The following is a 20909-nucleotide window of genomic DNA, read 5'->3' on the forward strand; positions in this document are numbered from 1 at the left end:
CTACCAAATATTTTTTTCCTTCTGACCCAAGTTGGACAAGGGAACACATTTTAGGATTTAGATTTTTTTATGCACATTTTTCCTCCTCTCAATGCAAAGACAAACCTCCTCAGAACAAGAAAGCACTGCATATGGATGCAATATAAAGAGAAAAAAATTTGCATCCCACGCAAAGAACAGAAGCAGCTCTGTATAAGTGTTAATTCCAGTGCTAGGATAACTTTGGTTCTACAGGGAAATTAACAACAGTCCAGTGATTGAAGGGCAATGTATTCCACCTTCACCTACAAGACCCAAGACACAAGTAAAACTTGGCTGCACATCAAGCAAGCTGTTGTGAGATGCAGAAAGGAGCAGGAAGAAGATTGCAGTGTTCTTCTTTAAGCTTGCCTTAGATATGCAGCTAAACAGACTTTAGGTTTGATATGTCAGTTTACATCTCTACTGAAATAATATTAAAACAAGCAAATTAGGGAAAAAAAAAAAGAGAACTCCTGGATAAAAATACCATGACAAAAATGTTGGTGATGGGGGAATGAGAAGTGAAGAATCTGTGCAAAACACTTCCAGCAGAACACCATTACAAAAACAAATTAATTCTTCTATGGCCAACAGAGGTCAGTGGAATAGGTAGAAAGAAGTATGTCCAGGTTTCCTGAAAGTTATCCCATATGCTCAGGAATAGATGACCACAAGACCTCTGTCTGATCATGACTGATAATAGAGGAAAAGAGTAACAACAGTCAAAACTGGCACAGGGTTATTATACATGTTGTTGCCAATACTATAGTGAATTCTTATAGAAAAGAAAAACTTACTTTTTCCCTCAACTGTGAGAAACTAGAAGACAAAAATATTCTAAATATGTCAAAAGATGAGCCAGTGGGGAAGAAGATTGGTCTAGCTGAACAGAGAACTTTGGCTGGAACTCAGAGAGAAAAAAGAGTTAATAACCTCTGGAAAAAGGGGCAGGAAGATCAGGGATCTACAAGGATTCTGTGAAGTCATGCAGGGGGAAAACTAGAAAGGCCAAAGACTGGCTACAAGTTAATCTGGCAACTGAGCTTCCGTAATCCAAGAGGGAATGGTCAGGTATCTGCAATGCAACTTAAACCCTCACAAGTCCATGGGGCTGGATTGGATTCACCCAAGGGTACTGAGAGAGCTGACAGAAGAGCTCAACAGGCCACTTTCAATCATTCACCAGCAGTTCTGGTCAATGGCAGAGGTCTCACGTTACTGGAAGTTGTCAAATGCGATGCCCGTTTATAAGAAGGGTCAGAAGGAGGATCCAGGGAACTGCAGGCCTGTCAGCCTCAGTGCCAGGGAAGATCATGGAGCAGATCATCTTGAGAGGCATCACGTGTCATATACAGGACAACCAGGGGTTCAGGCCCAGCAGGGGTTTGGGAAAAGCATATTCTGCTTGACCAGCCCTGAGATCTCTTTTTTAAATGTGACCACTGTCAAATACAACTTAACCTGTTAATATTTTTATTTCCTATCTCTGTAATCTTCACAGAAGCTCAGAATCACAGAGTCTAAATCCCACATTATTTTACTGTCTGGTTTTCATCCTTCAAATATGCTTGGATAAGTAGGAAGGAGGGCTTATGTGGGATGGTAGGCCATGTGAATTTGGAGCTCATACTTTTTTTAGTCGAAAGACTCAGTGAACAGTTTGGGGTTTTTTGCCTAATATAGTGTTAAAGTATGAAAGTGATGCTTCAGGTTTTGCCTACCTTTACTTGATTAGTTAGAAATTGAACTGATAAAAAAATGTACAATAATTATTATTGACACAATATGCACAATTCTATCAGCAGAGTACAGTTGTCGTGGTTATGCCAGTTGAAAATCTGACACACAAACACTAAAACCAGCCACCACACCACATCTTGTCTGCTCAAATTTCTGCCCTTGACACAATATGTGTTGGGGTGAGGTATCAGTAGAGTTTTTGATGTATTTAATAACCTGTGAGCTCAAGTTGTGCTCATGTTTGATGAGTGAACCTGACAGCAAGGACTGGGTCATTCTGAGCCTGAGACTGGTCAGGAGCACTGACAGAGCTGGACAGGGGGAAGTCTTCAGGCATGACACCGTGGTCTGAACCCACAGCTGTGGTTTCTGCAGCAGAGCACAAGTGGCAGCACCCCTGAAGAGTGAGATACTCCAGAGAAATGCTCTCTGCATGCCAGAAGGAGGTCATATAGTCCATGCAATTTGCTTTCAGTGTGAATAGTACAAAATAGATTATTTGGGCCTTGTCTTACTCTAACCCTGCTGTGGGGAGTCAGACAAGTCAGGATATTGTCTCTCCTTTCTGGGCCACTAGAAGAGTTGGGACTTTAATGAGACAAGTCAACCCCTCTCAGATCTCTGTCTCCTGTATTCACCCAAAGCTTTGGTTTCTATGATGACAGGTAACAGCCTTTGGGATAGGTTGTATTGCACATTTACAGAATTGGCTTCTCATAACCACACAGTGCACTGGGGCCTTGTTTATTCCTCCAAAGTGTTTCCCTTTCTTATTTCTCCAAAGTGTTTTCTTTTTTGTCACTTGGAGATAACTCTGTAACACATAAGATAGGTATATGGAGGTGTGTAAGATGTAAGGCTGTTGTGGTTGCAGTCAGGGGTGGAGCAGACATGACCAGGCTGTTATTCTACATTATTCTACACCACTCACATTATCACTGGGGCACGTGGTTTCAGGATGAAAACCCCACCTGTGTTTGGCCATTTTGCCTCTCATTGGGAAGGTATCAACATCAGCCCCTGAGAACTCAAAATCCTTCTGCCACCCTGCCTGTCCCCCCTCTCATTTTTCCTCCAGAGCGTGGCTACAGGCCATTATGCTGAATGGGATGGTGGCAAAAATGCAAATTGACCGTAGTGCTGAACTGGTAGTGCCAGTGTGGAGACTGCTGACAGAGAATGGAACGGTGGTGGGGGACACCCCAACCCAGGAAAGAAGTGAAGCTGAACCCAGCTGAGCAGAGCCAAAAGGAGCAGAGTGGAGTGGAAGGAAAACCCCGAGGGGAGACTCCACAGGACTAGTTCATTAGAAGTCCACCAGAGGCACCAGCAGATTGGCTGAGCGAGCCCTGCTTGGACAACCCAGCTTCCGGGGAGCTGGCTTGACATGTTTTTTTGTTGTTTTCAGGCTGGGGGCAGGAAAAGTTATCTGCAGGAGCTCCCCTGCCTTCCTGCCTTTGTTTCCCAATGACCATGGGGGCAACACATTTGAATGGTGACCATATTGCCTTTGTCTGGGAACACCTGGACATGACCTACAGGGAGTGACTGCTCTCCTGGCTTTGTTCCCAGTGGTGAGCATCCTTTTGTGGTTAAAACACCTTTTTTGTATACTTTTGCTATTAATACTGCTGTTATTGTGTGTGCCTTACTCCATTGCTTTGTGTTTTTAGTAAATTGTTATCTCAACCCATAATCTCTGCTTTTTGTCCCTCTCTTACCAGAAGGAGTGAAGGAAGGTAAGTGGCTTATTTGGAGTTTAATTTCCTGTTGGTGACAAAACTAGCACAAAGGCATAAGATGGGTGTATAATGACAGTAGGTACACTTGAGAAAAATGTAATGGAGAGCAAGAAAACTTCTATTTTTACATCAGTGCCTTTGTTTAAAAATTTTACTGACTTTTTTTCGTATTTTTGTATTTTTATTTTAAGTATGCATTGCATGAGGTCTTACCTCACCTAAGAGAACATACTTCTGCAGTGTATTTGGCTTATTATGTTTTACTGTCTTCTAGATTGCTTTTATTCTGGATTGTGCCTAGAGAAATGCTTTGAGACCAAAGCTACACATGTTTTTGTCAACATGTGGTTCTGCATGAGTAGTGGGGGAAAATTTTTATTCCTGGTCACTCTGTAAAGGAGGAGCATGTCTGTTAAATTCCTCATCTTCTTTCATCAGGAAGACACTGTGTTGTTTTCCATTGCACTAACAAGCCTGCCTCCCGCTGCTAACACTGATTTGTCTGGAAGAAAAGACAGGGCACTCCCTGTGATAACCTGGTGTTAGACCCTCTGTTCAACAGCTGTGCTAAATGAAGCTATACTTGATTACGTATTATAACCCATCAATCTTACACAGGGTTTCCAAACCCTCCACAACCTCCTCAGCAGGCATAATGGCAATCACCGTGTTTAAAGGTCACGGGTAGGAGCTTAATTTAAAGCTCCTCTAATAATGCAATTTAATTCTGGAAAATGCCACAGTATTGCTCTCTAAGGACTCCCGACAGACAGAAGACACTTAGTACTTGTGCACAGCTTCAATTTATTTATGTCTTTCAATATCTTCTATGTTACCTTTTTAATTTATTAATGTTTCTAGGTACTAGTTGGTAGGCAGACTTTTCTTGTGGCAGTAAGTTCCAAATTATAAACATCAATTTCATTTTAATTTCTACTATGAAAAAAATTGATGTTTTTTAAGCTGTGTAGCTAACAAATTAAAGCAGTTTTGTCTTATTTTTAAAAAGACTTTGCCATCAAATGAAGCATGAATCCTGTATTAGGTTTGAATTGACAGGTTTTGATACAGAGATGGCTTCTCTGAGAAGCTTCTAGAAGTTCCTGAAGAACTGAAGCCCATGGGAAGGACTCATGTTGAAGAAGTTCATGGAGGATTTTCTCCCATGGGAGGGATCCAAGCTGCAGCAGGGAAAGACTGTGAGGAGTTCTTGCCTAGGGAGGAAGGGGCAACACAGACAGCATGTGATGAACTGACCACAGACCCCATTCCCCATATCCCTGAGCCACTGGGGAGGAAAAGGGAGAGAATTTGGGCGTGAAGTTGAGCCTGGGAAGAAGGGAGGGGTGAGGGGAAGGTGTTTTAAGGTTCACTGACTTATATATAGATAAAGATAATTATTAGGTATTTATTTCTCATTACCCAACTCTGATTTGATTGCTAATAAATTAAACTAATTTTCCCAAGTCAAGCCTGTTTTGCCTCTGACAGTAACTGGACAGCAATCTCTCCCTATCATTATTTTGACCTATGAGCCTTTTGTTCTATTTTTTCTTCCCTGTCCATCTGAGGAGGGAAATGATAGAGTGACTTTTAGTGGGCACTTACCTTCCAGACATGGTCAACCCACCACAAATGCATAATGAATAGATTTGCAACATATGGTTTATTTTGATGGCAGTAGCCACAGCTAAATAAAGCTGAAGAAGTAGTTTAGTCATGTAAGCACCACATTTGATACACCTAGACTCTCTGGAACCACTGGCTTAAATCTCAGCAGGATTAACTCAGACTTTCAGCTCCGGTAGGCAGACATTAAGTTTCATGCATCTACTATGCACAGAGGTAAGACTTTGTGAAACAAAGCCTTGGGTTCTATGCAAAAAGTCACATTACTTGTTTTGTTCTAAGTGCCACTGATAATTATTTTTCTCCTTCTGGGTTTCTCTGTGCTGGTGGCTGCTGGGCTCTTCTCTACTGCTGGCTGACAGGAGGTACCAGCAAGCTTCAGTTGTCCTGAGATACCTGCAAGACTGGAAACAGAAAACAAATCTGTTCCTTGACCCAAAATTACCCTTTATTAACTGGGGCACAGTGCTGTGAGCTGGTGGGCACTCCCGGAGCCAGGGGAGAGTGGAACCAATGTCACAGAGCTGTCTCAGTTCCTTCACATAACCTTGCACTCCTCTAGGCCATTCAGGAAGGTCTTCTCCCACAGCAGTCACAGAGCTGAGCTGACTATATGCATGTGAGCAGAGCTGAAAGTACTACTGGAAAACGCGGAACGTAGCAAAGACCTTATGGTTAATCAGAGCTACTACACTTGCCTGTGAGATTCTAGTAGATATCTCTGGCACATGTTACTATTTATCTTAAAACACAACAGCTGTCTGCAAGTGATGGAAAGCTCACTGTACAACACTCAGGCACACATTTCTTTGAGTGTTTGGGGAAAACTAGAGGGGTTTGGTGCATGCCAGTGGCATGTGGCATTTTATCATGTGGAGGGCTTGAATTTTTCCACAGAGCTTACCTTCCCTACCTCTCTAATGCAAGACATGGAAAAGGGAAGAAAAATACTAATGAATACTTTCACAGCTAATTAATCACAGTGAGGAGCATAGAGTATAAATTTACCAGATTTCTGAAAAGATTATTTTAAGTCTGATGCCATTATATCTATTTTTATTGCATTAATATACTCTGGAATAAAAGCCAGGTGCCTTTTCATGGGCCTTCAGAAACCTGCCCACTGCATCAGAGCAAAGGGCGAGTTCCAGCACAGCATGAAGGAGGAACAAAATAAGCAGCTGTGGCGCAGAACTGCTGGCCACCCCCACAGCTTCAGCAGGCAGTGTTATTTGAAAATAGATCATTGCATAAAATTGAGAGTAACTGTGTTGCTCTGGAGGGCCTCAGAGGGCTATGGTGCACCTGATTCAGTGCCCTACCCTTGCTCCTCATTGTCCTATTGAGTCCTATAGTGTTGTCCTATTAGCTTAAAACCAGTGTAGCTGGCAAAAGGTTGGATCTTGTGCTTATCAAAGAATAAGTACTTTAAAAGATATCCCTATTTTACTGTGATAGAATGGACATTTCAATCATTCCTTTTCTTCATACAGCAATTAGAGCTTGACCCACAGTCCAGAGAAAACTGTGTGTCTTCTCATTGGCTTCATGGGCTTTGGATCACACCCTTAAAGTGTAGAGAAGTGCATGAATAATGACAGAGAACCAAGCACATCAAAGTAGTAAATAGCACATCTTTCAAGTAAATATGTATTCCCATTTAAATCCCTGAACTCAAATTAGAGGGTTTTCAAAGACCAATTTTCTTAAAAGCCAGGAACAAAGTATTTATATTAGCTGCACGGAAATGAAAAGGGGAACTAACAGAAGAAAGCTGCACTATTCATCTGCTATTTAAAATAAAAATTACTGTTATTTTAAAAACTAATATCTGCATTAAATGCTTCATCTGATTTAAATCAAAGTAAAATATTATATTTTTCAGCAATAAAAAATAATCTTTCAATAAAATATGTAATAATCATAACACAAAAAATAAGAAGGAAACGGAGATCTCTAGTTGTACACTGCTGAGAAGGAGTGGTACAGAGAATAGGAAATCACTTGGTTCTCTCTGATTATAGCTCTTTGTATGAAAATACTTGAGGCTGAAATTAGTGTGATCCACAAGAGCAGGTGTTTTGAATTTTGATCTAAGATATAATTAGAGCCTGTAAAAAACACTATGTGATGCAGTAATTGAAAGAACTAATGATGGGATGCTTTATTTTTAAAAATATTTAAAAATAGATCTAGAAGCCATAAAAACCCCATATTCCACAAATCTCTGTTTTGACTACATATAAAGCTGTAATCCATTATGACTTTGATTTGAAAGACTTAAACAGTTCATTTGTATCTTTAAAAGTGATATGTAATTATCAAGTTCTTTATCTCGCATTTCATGTTGTTTATATAAACATTGTTAAAATCTGTAATACTTGCACAATCACTCTGTGGGAATATGTGTCAAAGCCAAATATTGGTTTAAACTCCACCTGGATTGAAGAACTATATATAGACTGAGCTCCAAGTTTTGCTTTTAGTGTTGCTTATTGTTTGCAAACAGCATTTCTTTGGACTTTGGGTGTCCAGTCTCTCATTCAAGTGTTTATAGTGAGATGATGCCAAATTCAGCAGCTCTTCCTTTTCATAAAGAAGACCAATACAGAGTCTTACAGCTTTGACTGTCACTGTTTTTGTAGTCAAAGTTGATAAACAAAGGAACTGGTGCTGGTTAAAAAGTCATTTGATTGCTCCCATCTTAGCTGTTATGTCTGGTTTTGAGTTAAAATGGCAATGCAATCAAGCAAGACAGGAACTAATCAATTAGACTGTGATCATGGTGAAGTGAGTATTTTACTTTTTAGCATGCAAACTGACATAGGCTTAAAGAATTTGCACAGAATTGATCATGCTAGGCCTCCTAATTTCTGCAGGCTGCTGCAGTGCAATTTAGTCAGCTAAAGTAAAGCATCAGGAAGGACCAGTTGCTAAAAAGTGCCAAGTGATGTAACTGTGATGCCCTGTTCTCTCTTTACCCTGGAAGCCCAATAAAGTTCATGTGGAGCACAGCTTCCTGTGGGCCCAGCATCAATTGGGTCTGCATGCCACAACACTCTTGTATTGGTGCTATTTTCATCTATGAAAGATGTATAAATAAGATAGGGGTGCCTGATCAACTAATTCATATCTGATAATATATCTCTATTATTAAAATATTATTAGTATTATGAATATTAACAAACCAAAATACCTCAGAAAGTCTGTCTTTTTCTGTAGTCATGTTTGTTAAATTCAGATATTAGCAACAGAGTTTTCAATACATTAAATAGTTATCTCCCAGACAATCTGAATGACAGAGAAATGTGTATTTTATTAGTGCAATGAAATGTTTCACTTCACCCGCAGTTTAGGTGAGACCCTGCCTTCAGGTCTTCAGGACTGAGATAATGCCAATATTTCTCAGATCCATTGCCAGTATGTCTCATGGTGGAGTGGGGTTGGAGGGCCCACAGGCCTGCTGATTAATGCAATGTCAATCATGCCACCAGTCTCTGCCAGCAACCTTACAATGAAACCAGACAGCTCAATCTCTGTGAGACTTGTCCTGCACTGAAGCACACTGGAAGGGAAGAACCTTTCATTCCAAAAGTGTTTTGAACTCATTGAAAGTGCAGATGTTGTTTATGTGCTGTGTTACAGGGAAAATATTTCTTTTTTCATCTTTTTCTAAACTTATTATTGAGGAGGAAAAAAAAAAGCCTGGGCAAGGTTCAAGTTTGCTAAGTGCCAAATTCTTCAAACTTTGCAATTTAAATAATCAATCCATGTAAATATTGGAAGGCTGGATGCTTTGTATCCTTTTTATCTCATGTTCTATCTGTCACACACAAAGATTTCTGTTTGCCGGAGAAAGAAAGTGCTGCTTCTCAGCATGGCATTTCAGAGACAGAGAGAGGCAAAGAGGGTTGTTTTTATTAGGCTCCCATTCTCTTGTTCTCATAGTATTTTCATTTTTGAGTTTCAAGCAAAACTCATAATAGGGATGCTTTCTATTTTTAGTCTTGAAGGCTTGTTTCTGCTATCACTGCTAGTACTTATCCATGAGAAATGTGTTAAATGAAATCTCGGTTACTTCAGTAGACTTCTTAATCTGATTAATTGCTGAGTGAAGTAGCTTTCACTTAGATATATATGTGTGTCTACACTCCAGAGCATTTCCTTCTGCTTCCATAGTACCCTGTTAATACTAGTCACTGACTCTGACTCAAACTCAAGGCATCTGCTGTAATTGTAAGCGCCCAGACCTCCATTTTCATACTTGGAAGTTTAACAGGGCAATTAAAAAAAAAAAAAAAAGCTGTTTCAATATTGATGTAAAATTGTATCTAGTCGATTGGAATGGCCTGCTGAAACTTAATTTTCAAAAGATAAATGCTGTTGGGCACAAAATAAAAAATGAAAGCCTGCTACAGTTTTCAATTCCATGGAGACATACTACCTGCTGCACAGAAGCCATGCTTCAGAGAAACAACTCTGAACAGACAGGGCTTAATGAATGAGTTTTCAGTCTTGTGTTTAAAAAGCATGGTTCCATGAAGAGCTCTGTCTCTTTACATTACCCCAGCCCTGGTCTCAGCAGTAAATTTCTGATTTCCTCAGAGTCTTTTCTAATGTTTGTAAAATAATATCTGAGAGATTCAAAAGAAATCCTTAATCCTAGTTTATTAATTTTGCTGGTGTTATTTGCTTCATTTCATAGATGCAGTGTTTACGTGCAATATTTTCAGAAGTCCCAAATAATTTCGGGTGCTGAGCAGAAAATCTCTGAATTTTTGAGCCCGTCTGTTCAAGGCAGAGCTCCGAGTGACTGCAGTGGCAGCTGAAGTCTGAGAATAGTTCTGGTTAGAAGGCACCATCTGATCCACCCCCCTGCTTAAAGCAGGGCCAATTTTGAAGTTATACCCAACTTTGAAATCAGATCAGGTCTTTCAGGGTCATATCTAGTCAAATTTGGGATATTCCAGATGGAGATTTTTATATGAATACTTAATATTTCTGCAAATCAGGACCTGGAAACACAAACCCAAAGCACCCAGAAAAAGTAATTCTAAAAGTTGCTGTCATAGAGGAAGCATGGATAACACTGAAGGAGCAATCTTCCTTGTCTTTCTGAGTGCTGAAAATCACATCTTGTGCTTCTGGTAGGTGTTGTGTGGGGAAGTACACTTTTGGCTCATTTCTTGAGGCATCATCCTTAATATTGTGTCAGCTCAGTTTCTCATAACCAGAAGACTGCACATATCTGCATTTAGTCATGTGCCCCGAAGGAAATGAGTCTCTGTCAACACTTAAGGGCTTTTAGCAAGTCCTTTGTGTCTTTGAACACTTATAGACTTTACAGCCTTGTACTTACCCCTTGTAATGGGGAATATGAGATGTCTCTGGGTGACCAAGGACAACTGAACTGCTGCCATCATCCTGAACACTATTGTGAGCCATCCATCCTGCAGGAGCAATGGCTTCCCACATTTTGAGAGAGACACTGTTGTAGAATATTTTAAGAGTTACCCCAGCCTTTAAAAAACTCATTACCTTGTACACATAGGTTTCCTACATTTCTTCATGTGTTTGTAGGTGTTGGTTGGTCTGGAGGAAGAGATGAGGGAGCTGGGGAAGAAGGTAAATGGAACACAGACTGCGATGAGCTAACTCACAAGTGTGTGTGTTTTTTCAAAGTCTGCTTAACTGAAATGTATGAATGTGTGCCATATTTTAGGTATTTTGCCCCTTTTTATTTTTCTGTGGTAAATACGTAGAAAATAAAATGTGCCAGCTATGGCTGGGGAGCTGAATGATAACTGTCAGGACTGGTTTCTCAGGGATTGTTTGCCATTGTTTGCAGACCTGGCTGCATCTCACCACAGACTGCTTGGGCATGAAGCTGCAAAGTGGAACTGTATGCTCCAGTGAAGGGGCTTTGAGTGCACAGCCTCTTGTGCTGACACTTCCCCAGCCACAAGGCAGTGCTGTGGCTTCTCTCTTATGGTGCCCAAAGCTGGGTGATGCAGGTTCTTCCAAGGCAGACAGGAGGCCAGGTGTGATGCCTGAGGTCCAAGCAGGAGGGTACTCATCAGGACTACTGTGTTCAGGCAGGGAAATTTGGCAGGTCAGTGGAAAGCTGACAGGGCCACCTGTACACCCTCCCATGGCAAAAGACTCCAGCTCTGGGGACCTCCTAGAGTGGTTTGCGAAAAGGAGGGTGTAGGAGCCTTGGCTGTGCTGACCTGTGCTGTGGTGGCTCCTAGAGTGCCAGGCACTTACAGAGCCTTGTGTGAGATGGTGCCAGCCAGGGCAGAACTGCATCAGCAACTGGAGGCACCTCACAGCAGCCTGTGGATACTTCTGCGCTACCATGGGGATGGATTTCCACTCTTAAATCCAGTGGGGTTCTGTGGTACACAAGGAATGGAAAATAACACCATTAATTGTCCTAGGGATAATCTAATCAAAGAATGGCAAAGAATGCAAAGTCAGATGCCATAGAAGATCCAAAAGTGATAAGTGTAAAGTAACCGCTTGGCAGAAATTTGGTTTTCATCTTAATTTTAAGATATCATTAAAAAAAATATCCCAAACCTTGAGCTTTCTGTTTGGAGAAAAGCAGACCTAATACAGAAGGGTGTGCTACAAGCAGTGGTCCAAGAGCACACAAGAGATTTGTAAAAGTAATGCTTCAGGAAGCTTGGTCCAAAAGCATGTTCCAGCAAATGATTGCACTGAAATTAATCACAAAGGAAAGCTACAGGAGCCAGCTAGCACTTTAACATAAACTGGCATTACTTTTTTGGAATGACTGGAGCTGTGCTGATTTATACCAGCTGATGATCTGGTCCACAAACGTGCTCTTATTCCAACTTTAATTATTTCCCAGAGTGTAAGGGTGTCTATGTCTATCTCTGTTCATTTAAGATTTCCAGATGCTAGTCTGGAAGTATGCTTACAGCACGCATTAAATTGGTCAGCTTGGATGGAGTACAGGCTTCCTGACATGCTCATTGGATACTTTCATTTCAACATACAAAATGAGCTGGTTGATTGTGAGAATCTCTCTTTTTTTTTTTTTTTTTTTCTTTTTCTTTTTTTTTTTTTTTTTTTGGCATAGAAATTCTCAGCAAGCATAAATGAAAAGGGCCTGTTCCCACAATCCACAAGGGCAGACTATGTTAATGGTAGTTATATGTGTATGTCAAATGTATTTGTACATGAAGGTAGCTCCTTATATTTAGATTTGCAGTCCTAGGGAAAAAACCAGCTCCCTGTTTATGAGCTACCAAAACCTTTGATTTCAAACAATTTAAAGTGGCATTTCTCAAGTCCCGTCTTTATGAATACGCCCTCTGATTCTTTTTCACTGCACCTGTACAAACAGCAACAAAGAGAAAACATGTGAGTGTGAAAAGGGCCTTGAGCTTCTCCCACCTACTTAATGAAACTTCCTTGCTTCTTTTGCAAGCAAATGAAAGACAATAAATTACATGAGATGCTTTTTCAATGGCAGCAGGAGTGATAGGAGTGTCCTTATTTGATGCTGTAGGGGATAAGGCTTATAAATGGTGCCATAAAAAGTCCTTCTGGGTTGTGAAAGCTCGCAGAGAATGAGGCAGCTCTTTAAACCAAAGTGTGCTGTGCTTATCCTGTGTCTGATCCGGTTTGCCATGACAAAGAGTGTGCTTAAATTTTTGCAGCTCAACTAGTTTCATCAGAGCAACACAGATTTATACCAACTCAGATTCTGGATAGAAATCTCTGCATTTCCACTCCTGTTGGAAGGACTACCAGAAATATGGCTTCTAACTTTAATATTTGAGATAGCTGACAGTCTTTTAAGCAAGTAAACTTTAAACCAGATACAGATCAATTAGATGCAGTTTGGATTACACCTTTGGACACTGGAAAAGAACTGGTTGTACCAGATCTAGACATCTTGACTAATTTAAACCAGGTAAAACCAGGTAGTTCTAGTTGAAAATGGAATGACCATTTTCAGTTTCAAACATGCAGTTCACTGAACTGAGAAACCCATGAACTTGAGTGTAATAGTGAGCTGGAATTTCTGAACGACAAAGGTGTAGCTTTTCTCTGGGGCCTCAACTGAAATCAAGGGAAGGGATCTAGACTTACTTGGTTGATTATCCAGCTGAGAAATAACCTATTCAGAACAAGCAGACATCATACATAGAAAGGAAAATGAGAGAAATGTTCAGCTAACAGGATTAAGTCTTAGAGGTCAGGAGGTGTATGGATTAAATAAGAATTGTCAAAAGACAAACTTGGTCGAATTTTTCAAACACAGCTAAACCAAATAGAGATTTCTTTTAGTCACACAAACAAAAAGATGATTTATAATCACTGTTCAGCGAAGATGGTGAAGTTGAGGATAATACAGATATGGCCCCAAGATGAATATTTTGGCTCAGATTTCAACAGAGATGATGATGTTAAACAAGGCTGTGTTGCTAATGGGAATATGTGAATGGAAATGGAATTAACCACATCTGAGGTGGATGCCAAAATCTGAAGACATAAATGTGACTGAGTCAGCTGGCAGCGGAGACACATCCTGGAAAAAAGAACTGGTTAAAGAAACTGCAAGTCTGCTAACAGGGATTTTGAAAGTGTTTGTTGGAGATGAAAGCTCTTCCTTGAAAAAGCAAGCGTTGGATCTAATTTAAGAAAAAAAAGAAGAAAAGTCTCATCAACCACAAGTCTGGCTTCAAGAATATATGAAATTTCAAAATACATGTTGGATATAAGCAAATAAGGACACAAAGATGGAAATGAAGTGGCAAAAGTAGATCATGTCTCAATAACCTGAAAAATTATTTTCATTTTTAAGAGAAGGAGATACAACTCAGTTACCAGAAAAGCGCTTGACTCAGTGCTGCATAGGAAATTGCTCATTAAGCTGGAGAAAATTTGGATTAGCAGAAGAATTGTGAGGTGAAAAAAAATGAAAGATCATGTTGAAAGGAAAAATACCAAACTGAAAGGAAGTTACCAGTGGAGTTCTTCCAAGATGTGTCTAAGGACTGATCCTATTTAACATTTTTAACAACTTTGGCAGAAAAAGTAGTACTGTGCTCATGAAATTTTCTGATAATGCAATATGTAGTGTGAATGTGGAGGAGTGTAGTGTACAGGAAGAATTGGATAAGTTTCAGGACTGAAATAATAGAAATAGGATGAATTTAAATAACCCAAAAGGTGAGGCCAGGCACTTTAGGACTCACAGTTTTTCCCCAAGCAGGAAGCTATGAAAAAAGAATTAGGAATGGACCATTTAATTGCCAGATGACACAATATGTAATGTGCCCATGTAGAACATAAATGTGTTCAGATGTATCACGTGGGGAACCTGCAGCAAAGACCAGTATGGGTGCCATTTTATGACACAGATTACTTCAAATGGAAGCAGGGAGGTTTCTAACCAGAAGAGTTCTATGTTTCTGGAACATCCATCTGTAAACCTGAATATGCTCTCAAGACAGAACCTTATTAGTTTGTGGAAGCTGGTACAGCTAGGTGGTTGGAGAAGATAGAGGCAGCAGTCTAGGAGAGCTCTTCTGCATCTGATTTCCTTTACAGCTCATGCACAGCTCAGACACTCAGCTTGGTAGACTCTCCCACAGACTAGCATGACCTTGAATCCCACTTTTGATAAAAAGTAAGTCCAGATTTGTAAGAAATATCAGTAGTTGTTAATTGCTTGACTAGCCCAACTTCCAAATACATTCTTGTCTCTGCAGAGGCAAATTATCCCCATGAATACTGTATCTCCTGTAACAAATCCCGTTAGGTGGCGACTTGACTTTTAGACAGCTTCAGCAGTGCATCTGGCAGCATCTACTTGCACTAGCAAATATTATTAAATCACATTTTTCTCTTTTTATTGGTAACTTTCCCAAGATATACCCCAAAACATGCTGAACATGTTCTATAGAATCTTAATCTCTATGATTTTCATGTAGTAATATCAAAATATGAGACATATTTTCAGTAGCTGGGCTTTCCAACCGCTTACTATCATTTTTCCTCTGTGTAGGGGCCTCTGCAGCTCTGGCCTGTAGATGGGTGAAGGCCAATGAGAAAGGTCTGTGCCCTGCCAGGTTATTCACAAGCCTGGGAGAGTCTTGTTTGCTACAACTGTGATTTCTGCTAAACTGATTTCTCTGCAGTTCATAATCAAGACAAAAGTGCCCTCTCTTTGAGAAGTACTCTATTTAGCTGTGAAGAACTGCTCAGATGAAGGTTTCAGCTGCGCTACATTTAGAGTAGGGAGGACTGCTCCATGAACCTATTAACTTATTATTTAGACACTGGATGGGCACCCTTCCAGTAGATGACTGGATGTTCACATTTTTTATTTGCTAAAGATTTCTTTGACCTTGGTGAAAACAGAAAGAGAGGAAATAGCATTCGAGGAGGCAGAACTTAAAATGAAAAACACATGAAACAAGAACTCCCTGAGGAACGGAGGAATGGAGCACTGGCCGAACTTGGGGGTGTTTGCTTCTCAGCAGCTTGCCAGGACATATGCGGAGCAATAGTTGAACTTTAAATTATCCGTGTGCAAAGGAAAAGAAAAAATGCTAAACAAACTAATAAGTTTAACAATGGAGGCCGCATCCCTGAGATGCAAATCTTTTGTTATTTTAATAACAATTTAAAAAATGTGGTTTTGGTGAATTCACCAATGGATGTTCCTGGCTTCACATATGTCTTTCATTTTAAAATACCAAATCAACTCACAATTGATTTCTATGGTCACCTTTTTTATAAAAATGCGACCCTGCTTAGTGAAAGGCATGTATTTATGACTAATTTAAGGTATAAAAGTTTTGTTACAGTGGCCCACACCTGTCACAGCCAGTGATTTATACATGTACTGACTTGCCATGTTTGCCTATGGCTAGCTTAAAATTACAGATCTGCTACACACAGACTACACAGTTACAATACCAAAAATATTATCCACAGAAAAAAAAGAATTTTCTACATACCACAGTCCAAAGAACTTTACAGAGCAGGAGCTTCAGCTCAAATCATGTTTTTGTACAGGCATGTACTTGAAATCCATCTTCTCTGGAATATAAGACTTATTTAATAAGAGAGGAAAAAAGAAATATTTTGGAATAGTGAATATGGTTCTGATTTGATGCTAACAGAGACTCATCCTTCTGAGGCTTAAAACCACTTCAAGTCAGGAAAGAAAAGTGACAGAAAAACCTTTTTAAAATCTCTGGCAGAGCACCCAGAACATGGCTCATGAGATTGCGGCATTATAACGGTGACAGGGTACAGCCAATCTGCTGCCTGCTGTTGATTCATGCCCCACAAAAGACTGTCTGCAGAAGACAGTCCGGGAACTGCTGATCCTAATCATAAATAGTGTCTGTGTATGGTCTTAAACAAAATCTTTACCCCTTCTGTGAAAAATTTTAACCTTAATTACTAATTACTAATTACCTGAAATAATTATGTGAATTATTCATTAATTACAGCATTTTTCTGTAAATAACTTTAAATTTACTTTCTCCAGCCTGAATAGTTAAGTTTTGCCTCCAGTGTTCTTAGACTCTAGAGGTGTTCACCCTTGGCTGTTTTCTATCCCATGGAGAGGCTGACCTGTGGATCTCATATTGGTGACAGCATGTCAGGCAGGGCTAGGACTGAATTGGATATGGGATGTGCAGCCCAACACTGCTGACAACATCCAGGCTAACATCAGGCCCTACTAGCTGAAGGGCTGTAGCACCATTTATGCCCATGGTAAATCCTTAAATGATGCAACAAAAACCAATTCCAACATATTTCTTTGTGTTAGAGGAGAAGAATGCCAAAGATCCATTCCCTTTTTCTGCCCCAGACTCCCTGTTCCCTTCAGACTCTGAATTCTGCAGACACCCTGGAGCAGATTGCCCCATTAAGTGGGCATTTCTTGCCTGCCTGGAGACCCACCACCAAGCAAAGACACAAACACATTGATAGCACCATGTCCCTGGACTGATACTTCTGGAGGGGATAATACTACACAGTGGTCACATTGAAGAAGAAGGGTATAAAATAAAACATTTCATACAAGTAAGTAAACAAAACAGAATAGGAAAAAACCAGTATTTCCCCGTAAAAAACCCAGTAATTTCCTGTTGCATTTTTTTTCTTATGGAGATCAAATAAACATTTTTTAACCAAGCTTTATAGGACTAAACAGACTTACAGAACATCCCTGGTTGACCCAGTGTACAGTTCTGGCTTGTATAACTTCCATGATCGGTCCTTCTTTTTCCATTCCCCTCTCCATTGTCTTCACCCCTGCTTCATGAACCTACAATGCTCTGGAGACTTGGTTTTCCTTGCTTTTCCTGCAGTAGCAAACTCTTGTTTTCTTACTCTTCTATGACCTTCCTAGATACAGGGTCACAAAAGATGAATGCTCAAGGTCTGTGGCAGTTTATTTAGTTCACTTTTAATGGGAAAAATGTATATGGGAATAATTTTTCTGAGTTCAGGCAATTACCTGTACATCATTTGCAGTTTTCTTGTTGATGTAACGTGTATAATATTTAGTTTTTCAGGCAGTTACATCAAGTTATTTGAGATATATATATATATATATATATATATATAGCATCTGCAATGTAATTCATAAACCAAGCTGTGGCATCTCATATAGCCCTATATTCACTGAATTTCAATATACAAAATCTTGTCTTTTAAAGCATTTTTTACTTTTGTTTGCATAAGACTTAAGTAAAACCTCCTATGATTGCAGATATTAGATATTTATTACAAAACTTAAATATGAGTAAACATAAAACAACAGTCTCTAAGTCTGCATCCACAGTAAAGTTTCAGCAAAATAAAGGAAAAGCAAAACATATTTTACTGTAAAAATTAAGGAATATTGGATATTTTGTTTGACTGAATGAAGCTGGAAGCCAGAGACAACTTTCATTTGGATTTTTTTCTTTTGTGTGTCTTTGAAATGTTCTTATTATTGAATATCATGTGTCTTGCTGTGTTTCTAAATTCATGCACATTTCCTGCTAAGAACATATGGAAAAGAGTAGATGGTTCAGGGTGAAATCTGGATGACATAATAAACCGTGAGAGAGAAACTCAAAGGATTAATACAGATCCAAAGACTGAAACTATGTCTACTGTTAAGAACATACCACCATTTTTTTATAGCACAGACATTTATGAGACAAAAATAGGAAAATGCAAAAATCAGACTGTTACAGATGCTAGGATTTTGTATATGGGTATTCTAGATGTAGTGGAAATTTAGAAATGACAATTTTTTAACATGTACTCATTTTAATCAATGGTAAGAGTGGACAGAGCCTGTGTAAATTTCAAGTGTGATTGTGTTCCATTATCTTCTTGTTTTCTAGGGTCTGGTTTCCTCTCTGCAAGTGGAAAACTACCAGTGCTCTTCCTCACTAAGGCAGGTGAAAATGCAATGTGCACAGATTTTCTGCTGATGACAATTTGAGGCAGGCTAGTGAACACTGCAGCTATTAACATGGGTTACCAATAGACTGATAGGAGGTGGTGTTGTTTCTCTTTACATTCATGCCTAGAAATACATTTCTGGACAAATCCTCAACTAGGACAAATTTTTTAATTTAAATATCTGATTTCCATAGAGGTGTAGATCTTCAAGGAAGGGGTCACAGCTCATGTCTCCAAGTGTCTGTGCAGAGTTGGGCTCTGCCAGGGCCTGACATGGGCTCCCCACTCAGCCTTCCTTGGCTAGCCATGCACTAGGGATGCCATCCCATCACCTGGCACTACAGCCAGGCTCACTGCCAGAAATTTGGAGCATTCAACCTACCCAGGTACGGCTGCATTCACATCTACTCTTAACTTGATCACTCCCACGTCTGTGTCCTGTGGTGACACAGGAAAACCAGAGAGGACTCATCTCAATGAACTAAGGATATTTCCAAAGTATTCTGCAAGATCCTTACCAGTCACCTTTGGTGCCTTAGACTGTGTATGGACCAGTTTTAGGCTCCTCTCTTCACATGCAGTGACTTATCATCAGGAGTTGCCTGCTTCTCTCAGTGACTGCCAAAGAAACACAGGAGCTTTATCCTAATGCAAACTTTTCATCTAACTTTGAAATTCCTTAACTAGAAGACATGAACCTCACTGCAAGGTTTCTGCAAGTTTTCCTAAAATTGCAGTATGTATTGAACTGAATTAAAATCTACTCCAAACCCAGCTTTTGAATAATATACGTTTAAATTTCCTTACTGAGATGATTCTCAGAGGGCAGCTTGTGACTATGTACCCTGGAAGAGGACAATAACACCCACTGAGCAAGCAGTGGCTGTTTTTTCCTGAAAGGCAGTTCAAAGAGTGCATACCCTGATAGGAAATGCAATAAGGATTTTCTAAGACAAGCTCCTTCCTCAGCTGAAGACAGAACAGGGCTTGGAGAAGACATGATGCGAGTTCTTTCCAAGCCAAGCTGAGGAAGCTGCCTGGGAAGTTTCTATGGGAAAGGCCCAAGGGAGATCAGGAAGGCAGGGAAGAGGTAAATATCTATCTGGATCTGGTCTGTCAGGAGTTTGAGGATTAAGGGATTAAAATTTCAATGAACAGAGTAAGCAAGAGAAGAAAAAGGCTTGAGTTATACAAAACAATCTGAGTCTTTATATGCATGTGCGAGGACAGTATGGCAGCATTTAATTGCTTCCTTAGCCCAGCTAAGGGACAGCTCAGGGGTAAATGAGCAAAGGTCTACCTAGTTTGGGGCAGGAAGAGATGTACTGATATACTCCTGGTGTCCCTGCCCACAGCAGGAGGTTGAAACTAGATGAGTTTTAGGGTCCCTTCTGACCCAAACCATTCTATGATTCTGTTTGAAAGAATGCTTTATCTTTTTGTCAGGAAGGCTCTAACACCTCATGTAACCATTGCAGAGGAAATGGGCACGGAATCTCTTGCACAAGGAGAGCACAACATGGCTGAGGAGGAGAGCTGAGGCCCCATGTTGAAAATGAGTTTATGCTTTGTACAAGCAAACTCAAATCTGCTCTGTAACAATAATAAGTGGATAGTCACTCACTTTCCTCCACATTCTATGCTTTAATACATCTCATAATGCCACTATGGAAAAAAAGACTGATGTCTGTTTCATACTGCTGGTCATAAAGTAAGTGGGGTTCAATAGCGCCTCACTGCAAAAAAGCAGTTCAACCTGTGCTGCAAACCTGAGAGACTGAGACCTTTAAAGTACTTAACTATTCACTTTGTAAAATGAAAATCAACCAGATATCTTCTGTAATAAGTGCCTTTCTTTCTGTGCACATTCCAGGCCAAGGATAATAAGGCTCCTTGCAAGGGAAGGCACTAACAGGAAGAACTTGAATCTGTTACAAATAACATAGTGGAAAATTTCCCCAGGCAGCTGATCTAATTTTGATTTTCAAAAAAATCTGTATTCAGTATGAAACTGCTTGTAATTGTAGTCCTAGCAATCTTTTTCACAAGTTATTGAAATGAGTTTTTAGTCACATCATGGTAAAGTTAGAAATAAAGACATTGGAAAAAAGAGAAAAAGATCATTCTTATTTGGTTCCCTACTTAGAGTGTCTCAGACTTTAACACAGCAGCAATAAAAATATTCTATTATTTCCTGCTAGTCGCCAAAAGGAAGCTGTCCTGCAGAATCTGTTTCCTGGCCATCAGAAAACACTGGTGTAGTAACACATTCAAATTTGCACAAGCAAGGATTGATTGTATTAATCTTTTGCA

This window comes from Anomalospiza imberbis, chromosome 5 (assembly GCF_031753505.1).
Source record: "Anomalospiza imberbis isolate Cuckoo-Finch-1a 21T00152 chromosome 5, ASM3175350v1, whole genome shotgun sequence".
In the NCBI taxonomy this organism is placed as follows: domain Eukaryota; kingdom Metazoa; phylum Chordata; class Aves; order Passeriformes; family Viduidae; genus Anomalospiza; species Anomalospiza imberbis.